The following is a 23,375-nucleotide window of genomic DNA, read 5'->3' as shown; positions in this document are numbered from 1 at the left end:
TCAAACCCATCAGTGTGATAGGTGCTACGTTTACAGGTTTTATGACGGCTGAAAACAAGCTTGATACTTTGTCCTCCAAATCTATTTTAAAACAAAAGATGCGTTAGATGTAATCAACCTATTAAAATGAACCTATGCTGGAGCAATTTGGTTTTCTCACGAACCTTTAAACTCGGATAAACATTACTGTCTCAAAAAACTACATACTCTCTTTCCTCTTTCTTGACATCACCAAAGAGTTTTAACTTTTTTAACCACCTAAAACTTTCCTATAAAACACTGTTCCTTTGTGTGGCATATTGCCAGATAATTTTGACAATGATACCATATATTTGGACACAAATCTGACAGTATGATAAATTTTATAAATTGTTGGTTTTACAGATGACTTTGCGCGAACTGAATTAAGTTCAGTTGGCATTGCTGTAGAAAAAAGACAAAGAGAATTATACATAGAGAAATGTATTTAAACGTATCATGCTTTCAATTAAAAAGTCACATTCCTCCTCTCAGTGCGGGTCGGTCAAATGATAATGCAATTAACAGGTCACTGGATGCCAGAGCCTGAGGTTAATTAAGTGTATAATCATAATTACGTAATACAATGCAAACACAGTACAAAATAAAAATGCATGAATGAATGCTTGAGGTTTCACGTCGTTCTTTTTAAAGTCATTGGTTTGACCCGACCCGGGTTTGATCCCGGATCTCTCGATTTCGAAGTGGACGCTTTTATTATTAGATCACCCAAGCGGCCGGCAAAATAAGAAATATGACCAATTGGAACAATTTATGTAAATCTGATCACTTTTTCAGAAAAAACGTTTCCTCATTACTAGGGCATGAGTGATGTACATGTGCCGTAAGTGGGAAGGTCTATCAGCAACCTGCGGATGGTCGTGGGTTTCCCCCGGGCTATGCCCGGTTTCCACCCACCATAATGCTGGCCGCCGTCGTATAAGTGAAATATTCTTGAGTACGGCGTAAAACACCAATCTAATAAATAAATAAATAAATGTACATGTGCCACGTGTCTACGCTGTGCATGAAATGCTGACACATGACTTTCCTTCTTTGCCAATAATGTACATTGCTTAGGATGAAATGCCAGGAGACTACTCCTTACTTGTTGGTCATACACAGTGCCAAGGTTAAAATATTCAGTGACTCTTGCTTCCTTACCTTAATTAAGCTGATATCAATTTTTTATTGTCACTTCTGTATTTTTCATAATCTTTTCCAGAGAGAAAGACTGAAATATCCTAGTGTAATACTTTGTTTTTTAGTGCGCGGGAATGTAACTACGGAAAAATTTGCTGTTGATAATTGCTAAATTTATAACGTATATGTGTTAGTTTGTAACTTCTCCATGATAGATGTTGGGAGAACTTGAAATGTGTGGGCAGGTGATCTAACACGCAATTTAAATGTAAGTCATAAGCTGACCGATAAGTACAAGAATGAGCATGTTCTCACATATACAACCGTAATTATTCCCTGCGGCGTCTCTTCAGGTTAATTGATGGTGTCCTTATGCATTGGAATATATACCACTTAATTAGAACGTGTACATCCTTCCTAACTTCCTAGCACTGCAATTCTATATGACAAATATAATCAAGCGCGATCTCTTAAAATTTTAAAGATTTAACTACTGTAGACACAGACGAAAGATTAGTTGCATAATACAACTCTGAAATCGGTCAACATTTCGTTTTGGTCAATTTCAGAGTTACACTCCGAAACTAACAAAAGTTTCTCCGTCAGTCAGAGTTACACTCCGAAACTGAATAAACTCAGCTGGATATAGGAATATCCTATACCCCGCTAAGTTTATTCAGATTGAAAAGATGTAAGCAAGTTTCAACCTTAACAGTTTTCTAGCATACATAGAACTTTCAAAACCAAAAATTTTTGGTAAAACTATAAATTTAGTAAGCATGCAGTACATTTCGGTAGATTTCAAGACACGGATGTCACAATATGGTGGCAAAAGTAGATCACTCGGTTTACCATATTTAATATTAGCTCAATCGTATCATACCCATTCTCTAGAAAAACACATCCAAAGGTTTTTTGTCGATGGCAATATGGCGGCAAAAGCAGATCCCACTTCTACGCATTGGCATATGGAATGCTGTTCCTCCCACGTCTCTGACATGATCTGCAAAGGACACAGTTCGGTTTCGAAGATGTCATTTTCAGGTTGCACAATCGAAGATACTGAAAGAGTTTGCCCAAGCCAAACGAATCCATTAGACGGCACATTACCCAAACATATGTTACGGATCATAATCAGAATGACGGGAATGGGTTATGCGACGGTAGGCTTGTATAACGCTTCTTTGCGTTGAAACTACGTTTAACTATGCGTAAGTCGTTTCAGCCCGTTTGCGCGCCGACAAAACACCTTCGCCCGAGGTAGAACACGTCAATGGTTCCATGAATGCATGCCAACGGTAGACCTAGGACTTCTTAGTGCCCTTTCTGTCCAAATATTAAACAGATATTGTCTAAGACGAAGCTTACCTGTGCATTTTAGGGTCGTCTCCTGGTTACAGATGATCGATCGATGATTATAGGCCATATTTAATGCGTCAAAAGCCTTTGTTTGAGCCTTAATGTAAGTCAATCGTCGACGGACCGAGTTTTCGTCAGCGCACACGTGTTTTTCAAATGGTCTGACGTAATAAACAGGTGAGAATTACATTTCTAAAATGATATTTAGCTGAAAAATAATCCTTCTATGTATAGGAAAAGCTTTCATTGCATTCAGGGGCATTCCATGAGGCGAGTTATACGCTGTGTCAATACTCCTAACAGCGCACATGTCGCTCCGCTCTCTTCGCTAGCTTTACATCACTGCCATCAGTATAGACGAGCTTAACCTCTGGAGTCCATGCGACGCTCTTATAAGCTTGCTTAGGCTTAGCCGCACCACTGGTGACCTCGCGAGGAACTATACTTAGTCAGCATTCATCAATTAAATTGTTTAAGGTGTTGCTTGGAATCAGTTTGTGGCATCCTGATTTAATCAAACTAGTGATGTCCGACATTACGAAACCGAAGCTAGTATCAACTTTGCTGATAGGAAAATTCGTTGCAGATTCTTCAGATATATGGAGTGAGCGAGTGCTTGGGGTTTAACGTCGTACTTAGCAATTTTTCAGGCATTTGACGTGTATGTAATGTGCCTCCTTGTTGTAGGGTGGATTTCCATCGCTCTTTTATCTAGTGCTGCTTCACTGAGACAACTTACCGAAGGCAAGTGAGACGCCCCGCCCTAGCCATTGTACTGATACGGGTCATACCAGTCGTTGCACTATCCGTTTCATATTGAACGACAAGCGAGGAAGCTACAACTGCCTTTTTTAAGGTCTTAGGTGTGACCCGACCCACGATTGACCCTATTGAAACATGTGTGTGTAGTATTGTTAGAAACAAAGGTTGAAGCAGAGTTTTTTCAGTTTATCATGGAGGTAGAATTCTATTCTACCACCATGGTTTTATGACATGACTTGCTGCATCATGACCATGATCCCAGTGACCTCGACATTGTTCAAGATTTCTGTACCAAAGTTGCCAGTGGTTATACGCCTTACAGCGCATGCGTGGCACTCTACCCTTGGCTGTACATCACTGCCAAGTTGAGGGACCCGTCCAGGCTACTCACCACGTCTCAACTTGTTCACTCAACTTTAAACTGACTCTTGTTGAGTTAACAAAAGTTGAGTGATGTTGGATAGTCTGGACGGGGCTTAACCCTAAAGCCCCCTCCAGACTCTCCAACATCACTCAACTTCAAACGCGGGTTTCTGCACGTAGACTACATAAAACAGAACAGTGTGGACACCTGAGCATCGTTCTGGACGGGGCTTTAGCCTCATCACTTGTGTCCTCCCGCTGAACTATAATTAGCATTCATCAATAAAATTGTTTTTCATGTTGGTTAGAATCATGTTGCACATTTTCTAGATAAAGAGAATACATGTGTATAAAGTATTATTAGAAATTAAGGTTGAGACGGATTGTTTGTGTTTTCTGACATCATTTCCTGCCTCGTCACTGTGACCTCGGTGTTGTTCAAGATTTCTGTACAAAATTTGATATTGGTGGCAGTGATTTAAATTAGCGAAAGGTAAAGAGCGAGTGAGTGTAGGGGAGTGAGTGAGTGAGTGCTTGGGGTTTAACGTCGTTCTTAACAATTTTTCAATCATATGACGACGAAGGAACCCTTAGAATGCATGAAATGCGCCTCCTTGTTGCAGGACGGATTTCCACCGCTCTTTTATATAGTGCTGCTTCACTGAGACGCCTTACCGAAGCCAAGTAAGCCGCCCAGCCGGAGCCATTATACTGATACAGGTCAACCGGTCGTTTACTATCACCTTCATGCTGAACGGCAAGTGATGAAGTTTCCTCTTTTAAGGTCCTAGGTGTGACGCGATCTAAGATTGACCCTGGATCTAACGCTCCCGAAGCGGGCGCTGTAGGGAGTAGTCTTAGCGTTTAGGCTTAGTCTTATCACGTCTCCTCCGGCGGAACTATTTAATCAGCATTCATTCAATATTGTTTCAGGTTTTGGTTAGAATCATTTTGTACATATATAAAAAGAATACATGTGAATAAAGTATTGTAAGAGACAAAGGTTGACACGGATTGCTTCTGTTTTCTGACATCAATTCCTGTCTCATCACCGTGACGCGTTATTCAAGATTTTTGTACAAAATTCGCTGTAGGTAGAGAGCGATGTAAGGAGTATGGCAAGTGGTGGCAGTGATTTAAAGCGAATGTTAAAGAGCGGTGCATGGGCTGTGAGGAGTATGGCCAATATAGCCTACATACTATATGTTTATTTATTTGATTGGTGTTTTACGCCGTACTCAAGAATATTTCACTTATACGACGGCGGCCAGCATTATGGTGGGTGGAAACCGGGCACAGCCGGGGGAAACCCACGACCATCCGCAGGTTGCTGTCAGACCTTCCCACTTACGGCTGGAGAGGAAGCCAGCATGAGCTGGACTTGAACTCACAGCGACCGCATGGGTGAGAGGCTCCTGGGTCATTACGCTGCGCTAGCGCGCTAACCGACTGAGCCACGGAGGCCCCTTATACTATATGTGTCACCATAGTATGTATTAGTTAGTCGAAGTGTACTAGACCCTACATGCCAAGCGTCTGGACTATACAATTTGTCCTTCGTTCTGCCGCGAGAAGAACTGTACGTAGATTCTGATCAGTAATCTACTTGTGACGTCACATGATCCATATCACACTCTGCTGATGGCTTCGGCTACACTCGGCCCGAGTACAAAACACACTTAAAAGGCTTGGAAGCCGCAAAACTGCATGCATTCTTATCCTCAGCAAAAGTGGGTCGTGATTCTAACGAAAACGTGAGAAAAAATTCAGGAAACTTTATCCTCTATGGTAGGACTTAAATTAAAGTAGTGTTCCGTACTTTTATGGCTGCTTCGGCAACGTGAATTTACAGGTATATTGGATTTTAATGAATGAATCTGCTAACATACCAATAGTGCAGGTTTTAATTTTCATTGACGGTTTCCAAAAATTTTCGATTTTTTTATTTTTCAACCCCCAAAAAAAGGATTTCCCATGTGAAAATAAGTTATTTTCTATGTAAACTTACGATTAACTACTTTACTAATAAACAGCTGCCCGCTAGCGCAGCGCAATGACCCAGGAGTCTCTCACCAATGCGGTCGCTGTGAGTTCAAGTTCAGCTCATGCTGGCTTTCTCTCTGGCCGTACGTGGGAAGGTCTGCCAGCAACCTGCGGATGGTCGTGGGTTTCCCCCGGGCTGTGCCCGGTTTCCACCCACTATAATGCTGGCCGCCGTCGTATAAGTGAAATATTCTTGAGTACGGCGTAAAACACCAATCAAAAAAAAAAAAAAAAAAAAAAAAAATAAACAGCTTGATAAGGCGCCTAATTTGCTAGCCAGTATACGAAATTCCAAAACTTCACATGAAACTGCATGGCACCAACAAGCCACCGTAGATCGAATATAGAAAAGACATCATTCCTTGATGACGTGCGGAGAACAGAAGGGGCAGCCCAACCAATACCTGAAGGCACTGCTCTGTGACATTTACCTAGTGTTCCAGCTTACAAGTGCTTCGTTTGCTCATAGAAGGCAAACTTTGCTCACCTGTGGAGACCAATGGCAACGTTCAATACAATTTTGCGTGGCCAATTTTGATCAATCTTATGCTCGTTCTCATTGGTCAGTTCTAACCATGTCCGACCTAGTTCGAGTCAAGCGTGACAGTGAGCCATGCAGCGCACATTTACAAAACACAGTGTCGAGCGAGTGACAGGTTCAAAAATAGCTGAAGTCGTGTGAGTATAGCAGACGTGAGAGGCACAGACTGGTGTTAGGAATAGGAGGCGTCGAAAAACAAGGTAAGGACTCTTGTGCATCCTGCACATCAGCAACATGAACTGATGAAGGTGAACGGAACATGCTTGTTTGCGCACTGCTGCCGTCGTCATGTTGTGGGTGCGACTCGAACCGCTGTCCGTTTACTGTCAGTTTGTCATGAATTGATCACATGAAAAGTAAACAGTACTCTGAAGATGTGAAGTTCATGATGGATATCGGTTGTCAGCTATGGTGGTTACGTTCAGGCAGATTTCTTAATGAGAATATTTACTGGCATTGGCCTTAAGCTTCCGTTTTAACATAACGGATACCGTAACGGCATCATCCATGTCGATGATGATTCGACAGCATGGGATTTACCGTTCCGGCTTCCATCGTGGTCATGTGTCAGGCTGGTGTCACCTGTTTCTACTACTTCTGAATGATGAACGTTGGTTTATGTTGCGCTTTGAACATATTTGTAGTTCTGAATACCGTACCTGGTACCTGTGACGGATATAACAGCCGGTACCCTCAAAAGAGAAAAACAAAAAACAAAAAAACAAAAAAAAATCACAATCTTTTTCAAATTAGAAATGTGAATATCATTAGAAAAGATATCGTTTTATTCAGCTCTGAGAAAGTCTTATTACAAAGAAAAAAAACCAAATAAGGCAAACTGTTCTGTGCCGATGTATAAAATGTCTGAAAATAAGCAACCTTCCCCCTAAACATTTAAAGTTTAGCATTATTCAGATGAAATATTTTGCTTGATCTGGATTGAAAAAAATTGGGAAAAAAGTATTATCATCAAAATGATCATCTTAAGGGTTTTGTACATTTGCTTCTGACAGTGAATTTTTGCATATCAAACATTAGATGAAATATAGTATATAGAAAACTATACGTGTAATTTAACAGGATTAGATTGCCCTTCTGAAGCCTCTGTACCATCTATGTGCACTGAGTTGAGATAGGATATGGAAAATTGTGTGTGGGATCTATTATCGATTAGTGACGGAGAGAAAATAATAGACCTTGAGCAAAAGGTATGCTTGGTCTGAGTTAACCAAGAAGTGTTTCTTGCTGATAGTAAAACTGTACAGTTAACCCACAGAGCCCCAATACTCCACCGAAACAAATCACAGGTACCAAATGCGTGTATTAAAGTGAAAGTGAGGCAGTAGTGCGGCATGATTTGTGACAAATTAAATATAGGGTCCCTAGTATGATGCAAAAACTGTCACAATGTGCATTGTGACATGACCTAGTGTGGCTAGTTAGATGTCACCCTAATTCAAGTAATTCTTCAACCTTTTTCGCACGTGAAAGAGCAACTTTCAGTGTTATTTATACTTACTTTTAATTTGATTTTGGAGACAAAACTACATTGGCTGGATTCGCCAATTTCAGGGCTTCACAAAAAGTATAATTTTGTCAGCCTACACAGAACTATGCCCTCAGAATAGGTTGTGATTTTACTCATGAAGGTTGAAGAATTACAATAAATAAATGTACCGTACATCTAATGTTAAGACATACCAGATGAGTGGATCGTCTTATGCCAGAAAAGCGTGACAGTGCTTTTTTACCTACATGTACACCTGCATTAATTAATGAGGCTGTATTTCACCTAATGTTCAGCGTTTTACACAGGACACATCTGGCTCGATCCTGATTGATTCACCCACCTTATAGAGCCAATTGAAAATTTTTTGTGAAGTTTGATTATTTTCAGAAAGACTTAACTGTTGGCATCAAAAGTATCACTTTAAGGCGTTCTCTGCCTCTGAAAGTGCATTTTTACATACCAGACTTAAGGCGAATAGACTTACGCGTTATACAGGAGAGGCTATAATCATGTATATGTAATGCCTGAAGAATTTTCATGTAAATATTCAATCGTGACTTGCCAATCCATATGATCTGCATAAATTACATGTAAGGATGAAACAGGTTTGCTTTAAGTGGGCCAAATTATCATGCCTGCATATACAGTCAGTGTGTATAAATGTGTCGTTTGAAAAAAAAAAAAAAAAAATAATGAGCATTATATACAGTGTATGTAGTATTGATAATGCTGTCTTATTTGGCTTACTGAATGGGTGCAAGTTTACGTCATGTCAAGTTAATGTTACTTTCACCTTTGCTGAAAATATATGACCTTGCCTCATTGTGGATAATGTGAGGGTACATGTGGAGGTGATCTTAGTGCTGATGCCGAGACACTGTATGGCTATGATGCTAAAAGCAGAAGCTAATATGTCATTTTAAGAATTTTATTCTTTTCTTCTAATTCGCTTGTCTTTAAGCATGTTCTTCATTTATTTTAAGCATAGGTGTACATGTTTACCAGCATCCATACTGGATGCTTTACACAATGTGTATATTGATAGTAATGACCCAGGAGCCTCTCACCAATGCGGTCGCTGTGAGTTCAAGTCCAGCTCATGCTGGCTTCCTCTCCGGCCGTAAGTGGGAAGGTCTGACAGCAACCTGCAGATGGTCAAGGGTTTCCCCCGGGCTGTGCCCGGTTTCCACCCACCATAATGCTGTCCGCCGTCGTATAAGTGAAATATTCTTGAGTACGGCATAAAACACCAATCAAATAAATAAATAAATATAAGCTGAGGTTTAATGATAAGCCAATTTTTAATTTTTTATTACAAGTTTTATTGACATTTTTAATGTTATCTGCGCACAGCCCTCGGTAGCTTATGTGTGTGTTACCCTGGGCGTCGGCGTTCAATATCAGGGAAAGCAATGTTAAGGACAATGAAACTTACGGGTGGTATCTCAGACAGTACTGCATTTATTGAGCTCAGGGTTTGCAGACATGTAGAGCACAATAACATGAGGTGGACATTCCACCGTTGATACGTTGTGTGCATATTAAATATTGTAAATTACCAAATTCCTGACTTAGTGTATTGTGTGTTGGAAACAGGATGTTAGGGGTGATACCTCAAAAAGTACTACGTGTATTGACCTGAGGTTTTACATGCACATATAAAGCACAATGACACAAGGTACGATCACTGATGTTCTTTGTGCGCATTAATTTCCTTAAAATTACCAAACTCATGGTTTCAGTACTTTATGTATTGAGCTGAAGTTTTCCATACATGTGTCTCCTACATGCGGGCTTTTGCTAGCTTTGCTACCAAGTCTAAGTTTCTCTAACAACTCCATGCAGTGGACTATAGAGAGGGCATTGATTGACATTTGCACCTTGAGCTGCTGTGTTTTGGCGACTTAAACTGTCTCCTAGCAACTATGAGCAAACGGTTGGACTGTGAGCATCCATGCGGATATAACCAGATTCGTTGATCAGTTAGCACTGACAGTAGGTGATCACACTTTGTGCACACAGCGTAAGCAGTGTCCGGACATCAATTTGGACTCAGATGTTTACGATCACATGTCTGAAGGCAAACTTAAGCTTTGAGATCCCTACCGGTATTGTCTACCGGCTGCTTTTTTTTTTTCTGAAAATACACACAATTACAGTTCCTGACCTTTTCTCTGCAAAATGCTGTAGGACGCTATACATGTATATATATAGACAGATTTGTTGTATAGTTTTTAAAGTTTGATTTGACTTTAAATATATTTTTAATTCATAAGTTGGCTTTATGTATGTAGGTGCAGTGCATATGGTATTTAAATCATTGCTGTCAGTGTGTTTGACAGCAATGTTCATTCTACTCACCTGTGTCAGGATACCTTATCAGTGGAAACTAGTGCATGAGGAAACATTTTAGAATGTACCAATGGTGTACCCCATGACTCTTAAATTTGGAATTAGTCTCTTGTGATGTCACTCATTCGCCAGGTCACCACTGTAAGTGAGATTGAGTAAACTGCTAATTGGGCATATATGTGCTGTTTGTGACCACAGGGGATAACTCTTCCTGACAAGTAGAGCTAGTGAGAGTAGCACCCCGTCATACTTACTGTGTATTTAAAGGATGATCATTGTTTAAATGTACACAGAAGCTCCTGGTTAAACATATTTCAATCAAAAGTAGCATGTTAAAACTTTCTAAAAAGTGTCCTGTGTGTACTTTTTTTCCCAGATCTTATTTCAGAGAAGAAGGTGTTAATAAAATGACAACGCCAAACAAATGGATGGTTGGTATGAATCGATGCAATCACACCTTGAACATTGTATCCAATTAAATGCCTTCCTATCAGGTGTGACATATGATCTTTACCCATTCACTCCATAAAGGAACATTTGATAATATTAAATCAGCACATATTCACATTTAAAACATCATTTCGAGATCGCTCAGATACATAAATTAGTTACGTGTTGTGAAAGGGGCTATTTCACACAGTGTTGAACAGATCTGTAACATTACTGACGATGTACACAGATCTGAAGCCAGTTGATTTTCGACCTGCAATACGTTCAACCACTGTATGCTATCACAAATCATGCTGGACTGTTGGACATACAGTTACATATAATGTTGCCTCAGCAAAAACTGCATTGCTGTCCCCCGGATAGGTGGATATGTATATGTAGACATGCTGTTCAAAGTACACAAATACATGTGTATAGATACTGTACACCCAGCCCATCAACTGATGTATGATATTACATTGTCCAGCAGGCATATAATTCAAATTTCAGTTTAGGGTTGAATTTTTATTTTTACTTTCTCGTAAAACTGTGGTGACTGAGTGAAGACATTCCCAACTCCAATAAAATGGCACTAGTTTGTTCTGAAGTCCTTCTGATAGCGATACTCTTTCTGAAATTGAGTAGATTTGCCCCATTGCCATGGTAATGTACTTTCTCTCACAGTCATGCTTGAATTATGGTTTTGCATGGGGGAAATCCGTGAGATCACATGAGTATTTTCATCTTTTTCAGTATTTTGGGTACTTACAAGTATTTATTGAAAATAGGACAAGGTGATCCTCGCCAGACTGGATCGAATTGACACAGGTTTGAGCTCCACCTAATGTCGCACTGGGATGTTCATACCACAACTCCGAAGGCAGTCAGACCTGCTTTGATTGCTCAGCTGGTAGAGTGTCTGCTTCTGAAGCAGTAGATCCGTGGTCAATCCTGGATCGAGTCACGCCTAAGACCTTAAAAGAAGAAGTTGTACCTTCTTCGCTTGGCGTTTGCATTAAGGGGATAGTGCAACAACTGGTTGACCCATATGAGTATGATGGCTCAGGTGGGGTGCCTTACTTGCCTTTTTTAAGTCATTTCAATGAAGCATCACTAGATAAAAGAGTGGTGGAAATCTGACTCACTCCAAAAGCAGTCAAATCCAGATGGTAATTCCTATATATGCCATATACCAACCTCCTACATATACAAAAAAAGTAAAGACATGAAACACAGTTTGACGCGCACCACTCAATGTTTCATAAATTCAAGAAACAAAGCCTTCAGTCTCCAACGTTTCCACTTGTTTCCCTATCTGGGGCTATTAATCTGCTCGAATCCACCATAAGTATTTCCAAATCAATTGTGTTTTGTTCCAGCGGTACTTGTATGTGCTATCTGAGCCCACTAGACATCGGTCATGTGCGGAAAGTGATGCCTTATAAAAATGATACATTCTGATAAGGATACAGGATGTGGATGTGATGGCAGGAAGATTGAGTCACCATCCGCATGATGAGGGAAATGTGATCAGCGTAATTCACTAGTTGTTAATTTTTTATACATGTATCATCATTATATCGCATGTACATTTTTTATTATCATCGATTATCTATGACAGTGAAGTCCTAGCTGCTATTGGCCAAGCAAGCACCTGGAGTTGTATTACAACTTTTCCAGACTTCATTCTAGAGAGTAAAATGTACCGTTAACAAACAGAAGTACACATTTCAAGACAAGCCCCCAGACTGTCCTTCTTTCATGTGACCAACAGACTCGAACAGTCCGTGTTTCTGCAGGCCACGATGGTGTAAAGGTGTTTAGGGTTAGGAAACGCCTGTACTGTATGTCATTGTGGATCACACTGTTACAGTTACGTGCATCTCCGTGCAACATGCGCAGGTGTGTGTGTGAGTGTGTGTGTGACAATTGCATGGCCCCTCAATTGTCCTATTGACATGGATAAAACTGTATTGGATGAGTTGTATCGAAACAGTCCTGTAGATCGATCTACATTGTACCATTTATGTTCAGACATAAAGACTAGGCATCCTATCCATTGGTTACAGAACTTCATGTACATGTCAGTACAGTATACACTTGTACATAAATAGGCATGACTTTGTTTTTGGGCTGCAATGGTTGTAGCAATAATATATATACGTGTGCAGTGAAAGGCAGTGATTGTTTGAGGGCTGGGATTAAGGCCTTCAATACCAGTTTGTCCAGTTTGTTTTAGATGTGATCCGAGATGTCTACATTAAGTGGTCTGTTTTTGTTTTTTGTTTTTTTTGACTTCGAGTCCATGTGTACAATTGTTGTTTCTGTATGACTGTGACTTTCTTTATGTTGTAATGTATAAGATTTCGGTCATTTCTAAACTAGCATTCAACATATCAAGTATTTTGTACTTTAGGTCATTCTTAGGTGTGTATATATATATATATATATATATATATATATATATATATATATTTAAAGAAATAAAGAAAGATCCCCTGGTGAGGAGAATTTACATAGGAAAGAAATAATAAAACGCTTTCTCAACTCTCTACGTTCTGTTATGTTCCAACTACAGTTTTAAACATGTTATTTTCAAGGAATATATATATATATATATATATATATATATATATATATATATATATATATTGTGTGTGTGTGTTTGTGTGTGTCTGATCTGTTGAAAGATAGCTTTAATATACAGCATTATCTGTGGTTGACATGGAGTATAAGCATATGCAAATATTGATGATCTGTGGCACACCTTTCAGCATATTACATAATGCATGAGAACAAGGTGTTGTGTTCTATACAAACAAGATATATACCTTGTCATGGACACTGAGTGTACACAGGTATGTACAACATAAAGTGAGCAAAGCTTGAGGGTAATTGCATGTAAATGTCCTTTCTTGTTTTTTATTTGCCGTACATGTAACAAAAGCATGTCACATTATGTAGGGGTGATTGACAGGCAGTGAGTTCTGTGGATTCAAGCTGTAATTGCATTCTATGAGGTATGGCTTAATGTATCTGACGGCATCATCCGTTTATTCACATGCGTATACATGTACATGTATGTATACAGTTTTAATATTTGGTGGATATATGTATATATATAGGGGCCTCCGTGGCTCAGTTGGAGCCTTAGCGCAGCGTAATGACCCAGGAGTCTCTCACCAATGCGGTCGCTGTGAGTTCAAGTCCAGCTCATGCTGGCTTCCTTTCCGGTCGTATGTGGAAAGGTCTGTCAGCAACCTGCAGATGGTCGTGGGGTTTCCCCCGGGCTCTGCCTGGTTCCCACCCACCATAACACTGGCCGCCGTCGTATAAGTGAAATATTCTTGAGTACGATGTAAAACACCAATCAGATAAATAAATAAATCAATTCACACACATCAACATTAGCCCCATCATCCTGGAAAATACATGGAGTTTGTTGAAATGGTTCATTTTGTGATGAATCCTTTTCTTGTCCTTGTTTATTTTTTCAATATTACATGTAAATGTCATATGGCTTTATGTTAGAGAAAAGAACAATAAATGAGCTACTGTAATGGTATCTGTCAATCTCCATGTGAAGGTTTGCACCTACGTTCCTTATATGTGCTGAATGTTCCTTATATGTGCTGAATGTTCCTTATATGTGTTGAATGTTCTTTACATGTGCTGAATGTTCCTTATATGTGCTGAATGTTCCTTATATGTGTTGAATGTTCCTTATATGTGCTGGAAAAAACTCCATGTATTTTGTGGATACATAGATCTATACACAGGTGACAATCTGTGGCAACTCTGCATTTCTGCATTTGCCATGGTAACCAGTTTGCCATGTTCCCAGATATCCACTACATGTACATTTATATTGATGGGTATGAAGTTTGTGTGCAGGCTACTACTTTAATTGTTTTCCACGTACAGTTTTGATTTTTTTGTGATCATGATTCCAGAAAAGATTGATTTGTGTTTTTTTGATTGGGGATTTACGCTGTACTTGAGACTATTTCACTTATACGATGGTGACCAGCATTATGGTGGGAGCTAGAAACCGGGCAGAGCTTGGGAAAATGCCACGACCATCTGCAGGTTGCTGCCAGACCTTCCCATGTATAACCGAAGGGGAAGTTAACATGAGTAGGACTTGAACTCAGAATTTCACTTTTATTTTAGTCCATTTTGGTGTACATTTTGGATATGAAAAGATCGCTAAATTTTGGCTAAAATGATTTGTTTCTGTCACTGTTTAAAAGATGCAAGCTTCCTAACACTGCAAATTATTTATCTACACCCCATAGTTCTTTCAGAATGTTTCAAAATAATGGTTGCAGAGGAGGTTGAAAAGGTTGAAGAATTAGTGTACTAATAGTGTACTTGTTTGTACTTCCTGGTAATAGTGTCTCACATTTGTCATGTTCTTGACAGTCCTGGTAATAGTGTCTCACATTTGTCATGTTCTTGACAGTCCTGGTAATAGTGTCTCACATTTGTCATGTTCTTGACAGTCATGGTAATAGTGTCTCACATTCGTCATGTTCTTGACAGTCTATACCTTTGGCAAGTTATAAAGACGTAGACAAAACTTAAAAATGAAGCATGAATCAGATGAAAAACTGCCCAAGAGAACAGTTGATTGCTTGATTTATTTATTTATTTTTTTTCAGAGTTTTTCCAGTCAAGTAAAATGGTTCTAAAACATCAGATTCTATGGTGGTCTGTGGTGATCAACTCATATGATCATAATATTTTGACATCCATATTTTTTTCTGTTTTGGTGTCCATGAGGTGAATGCATTCATGTGCATGTTTAATGGTGAAATCAGTATTGTCAGAGAAGGCCACCGCAGTACACAAATTTTCAATGCATTATACAAGGTTGGAAAAAAAATCTAAAAAAAAAAAATAAAATCCAACCATTTTAATGGACAATGTTTTATGTTTTTTTCGTATGAGATATGCTTCCTGTTAGTGTTTACTTTGTGTTTAAGCCAAAATGGCCTAACAAGCTCCTACGGTCATCTTTCAACAGCAGCGCTCAGCAGCGCTTGTAATCTGGTTTCAGTTTTAAGTAATATATTATATTGATAAATTCATTGTTGGTGTAAATTAAACCGTCATCTCATCCTCTCTTCTTTCTAAAGCCTTCTGAATTATACCTGCATGAGTATAATGTATAAATTCAGTGCTACATATACATGTTGATGCATGTCTTCTCATTGCTTTCAATCATCTTGCTTGCATCGCCTTATACATGCAGGTTGACATATTGGTGAAACTTGCATGTAGAGAAACTCGATCAGTCCTTTTCAGTTTTTGAATACACTTTACGCCCAGACCTGTAGTTTGATGGTGTGGATACCAGAGGTATATCGGTAAATTGTATGATCAGGGTTGCATGTAGTAAATAATTAAAGGTTTTTATATGCTGTCGGGATGTCCTGACAAGGAAATACCTGGAGCTACAGTGTGCGATGAGTAGTCAGTCAGCGTCAGATGAGACAAACTATTTGCATGTCTTCCTCTGTTCTTAAAGTGGAGTTTGTATTGTTCAGGTGTTGAGAACAAAAGGCTTAATGTGGTCAGGGCGGGTTAGTCCTTCCTGATTAGAATACTGATCAAAGCACCTTCTATTAATTGTCATGCAATTCGCTAGCGTACCTGGTCAGGTGTGTTAGCTGAGGCAAGCATTGACTGGTTCAGATAAGCCAGGTGGGATTCCTTATCAAAGACTGGAGATTACCTGGTAATTATTTGCAGGTAAGAGTGGTCAATTAGAGATTTTTTGCATGTATTTCATGATGAATGTTTATTTTTGTCTGAACTCCCAGGCCTCCTCACATTGTTAAGGGCAGCACTAATTACCTGGGAACGTACCTGTACATGTATTAAGGGTGTCTGTACATGTATATGTAGCATGTGTTCCCGACATTTTGTTTTTTTGTTTTTAATTGTGTGCGATACACATGCTTAGCTCCACGATAAAATCAGAAAATGACTTGTGTTTCATTGTCTTAATTTCCCATGTCATTCAGATGTACCATGCTTTATTAATAAATTTTAATTAAATGTTGAATTAAAACTTCTGAAGATTATCATCTGGCTGTATTAAATTTAATGAAATGACTGCATGCTTCCATGACCATCAGGTATGACTTTATAAATTAGAAGAGTATTGTGGTGTTACATAAATGTGAAATGAATATCTTGATGTTATGATACAGTTTCCAAAGTAACCATCATGTACAAGTACCGGTACATAGATGTAAGCCCTGTGATGTTTTGCTCACCAAGTTTAAATACATGTGCTGATGCACTCAAGTTCCAGCTTCATGTTGCGTGTATGCACTCAAGTTCCAGGTACACATTATGCTGATGCACTAAAATTCCAGCTACATGTTATGCTGATGCACTCAAGTTCCAGCTACATGTTATGCTGATGCACTCAAGTTCCGGCTACATGTTATGCTGATGCACTCAAGTTCCAGCTGCATATTATGCTGATGCACACAAATTCCAGCTACATGTTATGCTGATGCACTCAAGTTCCAGCTACATGTTATGCTGATGCACACAAGTTCCAGCTACATGTTATGCTGATGCACTCAAGTTCCAGGTACATGTTATGCTGATGCACTCAAGTTCCAGGTACATGATATGCAGATGCACTCAAGTTCCAGCTACATGTTATGCTGATGCACTCAAGTTCCAGCTACATGTTATGCTGATGCACTCAAGTTCCAGGTACATGATATGCAGATGCACTCAAGTTCCGGCTACATGTTATGCTGATGCACTCAAGTTCCAGCTGCATGTTATGCTGATGCACTCAAGTTCCGGCTACAAGTACATGTAGCCAACTATACTGACATGACTGAGGTTCCTTGTACGAATCCATCTCAAACTGTTGCTTTGTTTTCGAAAGACATCCCAGAGCTTGATATGTTCCACACTTTAAAGGGATTTTAGTAAGTAGGTTAATGGTAGGATTAAAGCGGGATTCCAAATCATTTTGCGGATTAAAGCAGATTCTCGCATAATAACCTGGGATAGTGATGATATCCCAGATTATGTGACCTCATGAGAATCTCATGAGGTTTGAGTATAACCTATTTTTTGTTTCTTCTATCTGCATGTATTACCTTTGTCTAGGGCGATTTGTAATGTCTTTTAGTCTGTCTGGTGGTTACCACAGAGCACAAGCAACTGTGCCCCACCCATCAGGTTAATTTATTGCCTGGTGAATTACATCTAGTACTGGACGTTTAGTTGTCTAGACCAGGCTCCTTGTAACAACTGACCTACGTGACCTGTTAGGGATACTTGGAAAAGACCAGCACTACAGCACAGTGAAAAAAACTTCAAATTTGCATACAGAACTTGCATGTCCACTACAAGAGCAAGAACTTGTAAATCTGGTTTTCTCTGTATATTTCCCTGTTTTCACATTCCCACAAACACGACAAACATTCAAGTTACCTAGACATTACTTGCAATTGTCACCTGGTGAAAAAAAAAATTGGAAAAATTGAAAAGTGGAAATCTGAATGGCAGTGGAAAAGGTGGCTTCATAGAGCTAATTGTTGTTTCTAATTTTGTAAAATGGTCCCAACACGTGGTGTAGAGTAGAACTCTGACAAACTTTGTGCCAGTAAAAATTGGCTGAATGTGTCTTTAATATTAATAGACCAATAGCCTAATAGCCAACAGACCTAGATGTATTTATTTATTGACTGGAGTTGTACACCGCACACAAAAATTTTCACGGATGCAACGGTGGCTAACATTAAGGTGGGGGGAAAGCGGTCAAAACCCAGGGGATAACAACGACCATCCGCAAATTGCTGGCAGTCGTTCCCAAATTTTGCTGGAGAATCGTCAATAGATGTTTTTTTCAAATGAAAACTCGCTTTAATACGTTTGCGCTGAATTTTTCCTAAAAGTTTCAACAGTGTAATTATTGGGAGTCTTTGCATCGGTGATTCTGTCAGATTGAACGGTTTTACTAAAGACACAGTGAAAGAGGAATCATAATCTTAAAGGTTGTAGACTTCCTGTCAGCATGCAGTTTGATTGAAGCGACAAGGGTGTTCCTTGCTTTGATATCAGTTGGAACTGTGTCAGTGTACGAAAAATAGCGAACAAGTGGTTTGTAAAATTTTTGTTGTACTAGTACTACTACTTACAATGAGTATATAGACATCCTGTAGTGGATGTTGATATGACAGATTATAAAGGAGTAGAGGGGATTCGGCTAGCAATTCGTCTTGCCATGGTTGATGGATGACAGGCTCAGCATAGGGTATACAGGTCATGTGTTGGGTAAGGTAGTTTTAACGTGTAAACACAATTGTGCTTAATTGTGTAAACACAAATCACCCACTCCTGAAATCACCTACCCGGTGACCTCAGAAGATTGGACATCACAGGTGTAGGGTTGCGTGGGAATAACTCCTCGCGAGTGTGCAAATAATTAAAATGTCTGATAAATTAGAAGAATTACGGTACATGTTTATTTGATAAACCTCTGGTTTAATAAGAGAACTCATGTGAAATGTACAATCCTGGCAAGGAACAAACCTGATCCAATTCAATTACATGTATAAAGCCAGCTTTGTCTTAGTCAAAATTTGAAATTTAAAATTAAAAATTTGAATATAAACACTTATTTGCAGGGAATGTGAGTAAGAATTGAAACACCTATCAAGTGTTGTATAATTAATACAGATATACCAAAATTTGAGCTTCTTGGGCCACAGTTTTTTATACTGATCGAAGCTTTGAGCTTTGACCTAAAGTGCTACTTCGGTTCAAAGAGAAACTGGGTACTAATATTAAATTGTTATGAAGAAAATCCTGTAGAACACTGGCGTAATACCGTCAGGTGAAAAAGGATTTGGAATGAATAACACTGTTTATCTCCTATAGCTGAAAGATTTTCAAAAACAAAATCTTCAGTAGTTTTCGTAAAAACTTTTTGCTCTGACGTGATAATATTCTTAGGTGACTTGGAATCAGGTAGACATGACATGGAGTAAGGCAATTTAAATTGGAAATACACAAAGAGTGTTCATTAGTACAGCATCAGTTGTGGCACCTTTATCTTGGTGTTTGTTATGTAGCCCGATACAGCTGAACCGTGTTTTGTACCTCGTCAAAATTTAAATCGCGGTTAATCAGCTGGGTTATTCAACATACCCCCCCCAACCTCCCAACCACCACCACCCCAGCAGTGTTGTACCTTTAGTACTTTACCTTATGTTGTTCAGTGTCTGCTATCGTGTGGTATTCAGGGCAGACAATTGATTGCGGTACATTGTTTCTGTGAAGATAGAGAGTGTCAATAATAGTAACATTTACTGCTTATACAACTAGGCTTTATATTGAACATGCTTTGTTCCAGTTGATTGCCTTTAGATGGACATTGCCTTTAGATGGACGTTGCCTTGGGGCAACGTTGGGCATGAGCTGCATTGTTCCCTGATTGTGTGTGTGTGTTGTGTTGTGTACAGGGTCATGCATCGGTTTCCATTCAGTGGGCATTTCCTGTCATGAAGCACGATTGCACTTTGCTGAAAACTAATGTCCAGAAATAAGCAAATATGTACATGTTTGCATACTAGCTCCCACATTAAAGCATGTTTCCTCATAACAAGTTATTCACGATTCAGTGTAACACAGCTGCAAATGTAACACGTGATCCAAAACTCATTTAATGTGCCTAACCATCCTCTAACCAAAAATCAAAAATGTCAAAATCATGAATGCTTTTCTCTCTAAATTATTAACTACTAAAAGATGGGTTTAGTTTAATTTAATGATTAATATTAGTTTAAAACACATAGAAAGTCCTAGCTTTATATAACTTTATAATATACATATAGAGGCATACATGTACATGTAGGTTGCTGAGGAATTGCATAGCCTGGAGCTGTGAATCAGATATAAATCAGTAAATATATATATATATATAGCGCAGTATATATATATATATATACACTGTATACTGTGTATACTAGAAATCTTAACAGTGTTCTTAGTAGCAATATCCCCCCCCCCCACACACACACACAATTTATTACAAAATTCACCCAAAGCAGAAAAAAAAATGCACAGAAATGACATATTTGTTAAATTACACTTTTTTTCCCCCCATTACCGTGTGAAATAGTACACCTTTAAAAATTCTAAACAAGATGTACTGGTGTATAAATTTCAATTTTAAAATCATTAAAATCTCCAATTTCTGAAAAAAGCAAATATATCCAAACCCTCTCTATACAATATTTTTTTTTTTTTTTTGATTGATGGTCAGCATTATGATGGGTGGAAACCGGGCAGAGCTCGGGGGAAACCCACGACCATCCGCAGGTTCTCTATACAAGAACCAAAATGGATAAATACATGCATGTTTTTGTGGGCATAGATTGTGTTGATGACTATATTCATTCAGAATGGAAAACAGGATAGTAGTCAAAGTTGTAACATTCTTGAGTACCAGTCGACCTGCAAATCCTGCATTTCAAATTATTTATACACAATGTAAAAGTTCTCACACATATTTTGTTTCAGTATTTTTTTTTCATTTGTTTAAAGGTTGATTACATTGACCTTGGCATGGCAAATTCATATATACATGAAACGGTGAGAATATCTATTATAATTGATACCTTCTGTAAATTTATATACGTGTACATGTGTATATTGCATGTGGCTGAGTGGTTTCCCTGTACGTCGAAATACATCCTTCACAAAAACACATACAGCGTAAAAACAAAGTGCATGAAGCAAATAAAAGGAACAAAAACAGAAGAGGAAATACCTCTTTGTGATAAAGTTTGATTGTTTTTCTTTTTTTTTATCTAAACATAAGAAAGCCTATTAGAGCATTAATGACACCCAAGATGGTGTGTGTTATTCTTAGGAGATGGGTGCTTTGTACCTGTAGTTCTCAGTAGCCTGCAGCAAATTGGGTATATCCGGGAAGGGAAAAAAATGAAAGCATAATTCAAAAGTGTGTTTTTGAAATTATATGAGTGGTTGATAGCTATAGTAACCTGGCCATGTTGTATAGCTAATATTGAAATTCTTCTGTCCTCGCAATGGGCTAAAAACTTAGCTAATTAACATCCACCATGGTAAACTGCCCCCCTCCCCCACCTTTTCCCGACAGGTGTGTCAAAGTTATGTATAGTTGCAGCTGTACACAGCCTAATTTTAATACTGAAAGTGCAAAGGAGCAGAAACAGTCCTGGAGTGTTGTGCAGTGAAAGTTTTACAGTGTACAAATTTCTTTCTCATCAAGGGATATTGATATAATGTTGATATTAGACACTGGGGCCATCTCCCATTCTCATACATGAAGGGTATTTAATAGTGCCTTGCATGTTATTTAATTTTGTCCTGAACAGTGTGTCATTTAGCTCTGAAATGTAATAATTGTATCTCTTGAATATCTGCAGATGGTTGTGGGTTTCCCTAGTCCGGTTTCCTCCCCCTAACAATGCTGGCTGTTGTCATATAAGTGAAATAATTTTGAGTATGGCGTAAAACACCAATCAGATAAATACAGCTTGAATAGTCTTATCATAAAGTGCATGCGTTGTCAAGTTTTCACACTTCAGCTGAAAATTTTAACAGTATTTTAAGAAAAAGTGCATTGATATTGGCCTGCCCTTTACGGAAATAACAACTGATCAGTGTGCATCTGTCCTGTAGAACTATTTACCTTGTTCTGTTTGTGTTTTGTGTACATGTTTGTGCACAATCAGCATGCTTAAACCTATTTTGTTTCGTGCTACAAAAGTCATAGAATATAAAGTTTCTTTCTCTTTAATTGATTGTGTACTTTCAAGTGTAATAATACCTGAAATACCGAAATAGAATTCGTACAGATTGATTTCACCCTATCACAGATTGGTTGCAAGGGGAATGAATTTCATCGCATACATGCTTGAGGAGTGATAAGAGCTACATCCAAATTAGAGCAGAGGGGTTTAGATTACCCTAAATGGCCTAAAATGACCCTAAATGACCTAAAACTTTGACACCAAAAGAACACTTTTGGAGGCAAATAAATGTAATGAGATAATACTTCTGGTGCTAAAATTTACATTTTCCCACTAGGACATCACCTTATGTCCCAAACACCTCTGAAAGTACCTTTCTAAACTCAGTAGAACTCCCAGAATCTGGAAATATCAGCAACTTAGTCATGGACGAAATTTTTACATGCACTGTAATTCTTCAACCTTTTGACGTGTTTGCAAGGTGTGTATTCAAGCTTATTCAGGCACTCTAAATCTGTACAGACTGATGAAATTATGTTGTTTTTTTTTTGTTGTGAAACCCTGAACTGGCCAATCCAACCAATGTAGTTTTGTCTCCAAAATCTAATGAAAAATGTGCATGAACTGCACAAAAAGCTGCTCTTTCATATGGAAAAAGGTTGTGGAATGTAAGTGTAGCTTGATGTATAATTATAACTGTGATAAGTATGTAGGTGTAAGTCTCACTAGCTGTCAGTCAGCTGATCAGTAAACTTTCTGTTATTCTTCTATTTTGATCATAATTTACTGGACAGTTAGGGGGCTAGAAAGCAGGGTAGCATTTATTATGCAAGTATGACATGTGTATAATAAAGTTGTATGAATTATCAGAGTGATGGATTAATTGTCACATTTACATGTATTAATCTAGCTGTAAACCATGATACTCAAGTCGGTTATTCCAAACTGTGCCACTGACCTAGAAAGTTCATGTACCGGCTACATCTGGTACCTATACTTATATACCAATACATAATTTACTGTACAGTGCATACGGTGTCTGGCTGGAGGTTGATTGACATTTGACAGG

At 38.6% G+C, this 23,375-nt stretch overlaps 1 protein-coding gene across 1 annotated transcript in view; it reads left to right on the top strand.

Annotated features, from left to right (window-relative positions):
* The first annotated feature begins 6,292 nt into the window (after positions 1-6,292).
* LOC135466034 (CD109 antigen-like) overlaps positions 6,293-23,375 on the top strand; it is a 55,227-nt gene continuing 38,144 nt past the window's right edge. Inside the window, exon 1 of the mRNA XM_064743423.1 lies at positions 6,293-6,429. The gene's annotated coding sequence lies outside the window, so the exon portion shown is untranslated. The remainder of the gene's footprint in view (positions 6,430-23,375) is intronic.

The sequence above is a fragment of the Liolophura sinensis genome, chromosome 5 (assembly GCF_032854445.1).
Source record: "Liolophura sinensis isolate JHLJ2023 chromosome 5, CUHK_Ljap_v2, whole genome shotgun sequence".
Lineage (NCBI taxonomy): Eukaryota > Metazoa > Mollusca > Polyplacophora > Chitonida > Chitonidae > Liolophura > Liolophura sinensis.
This window is presented reverse-complemented; position numbering and strand designations above follow the sequence as displayed.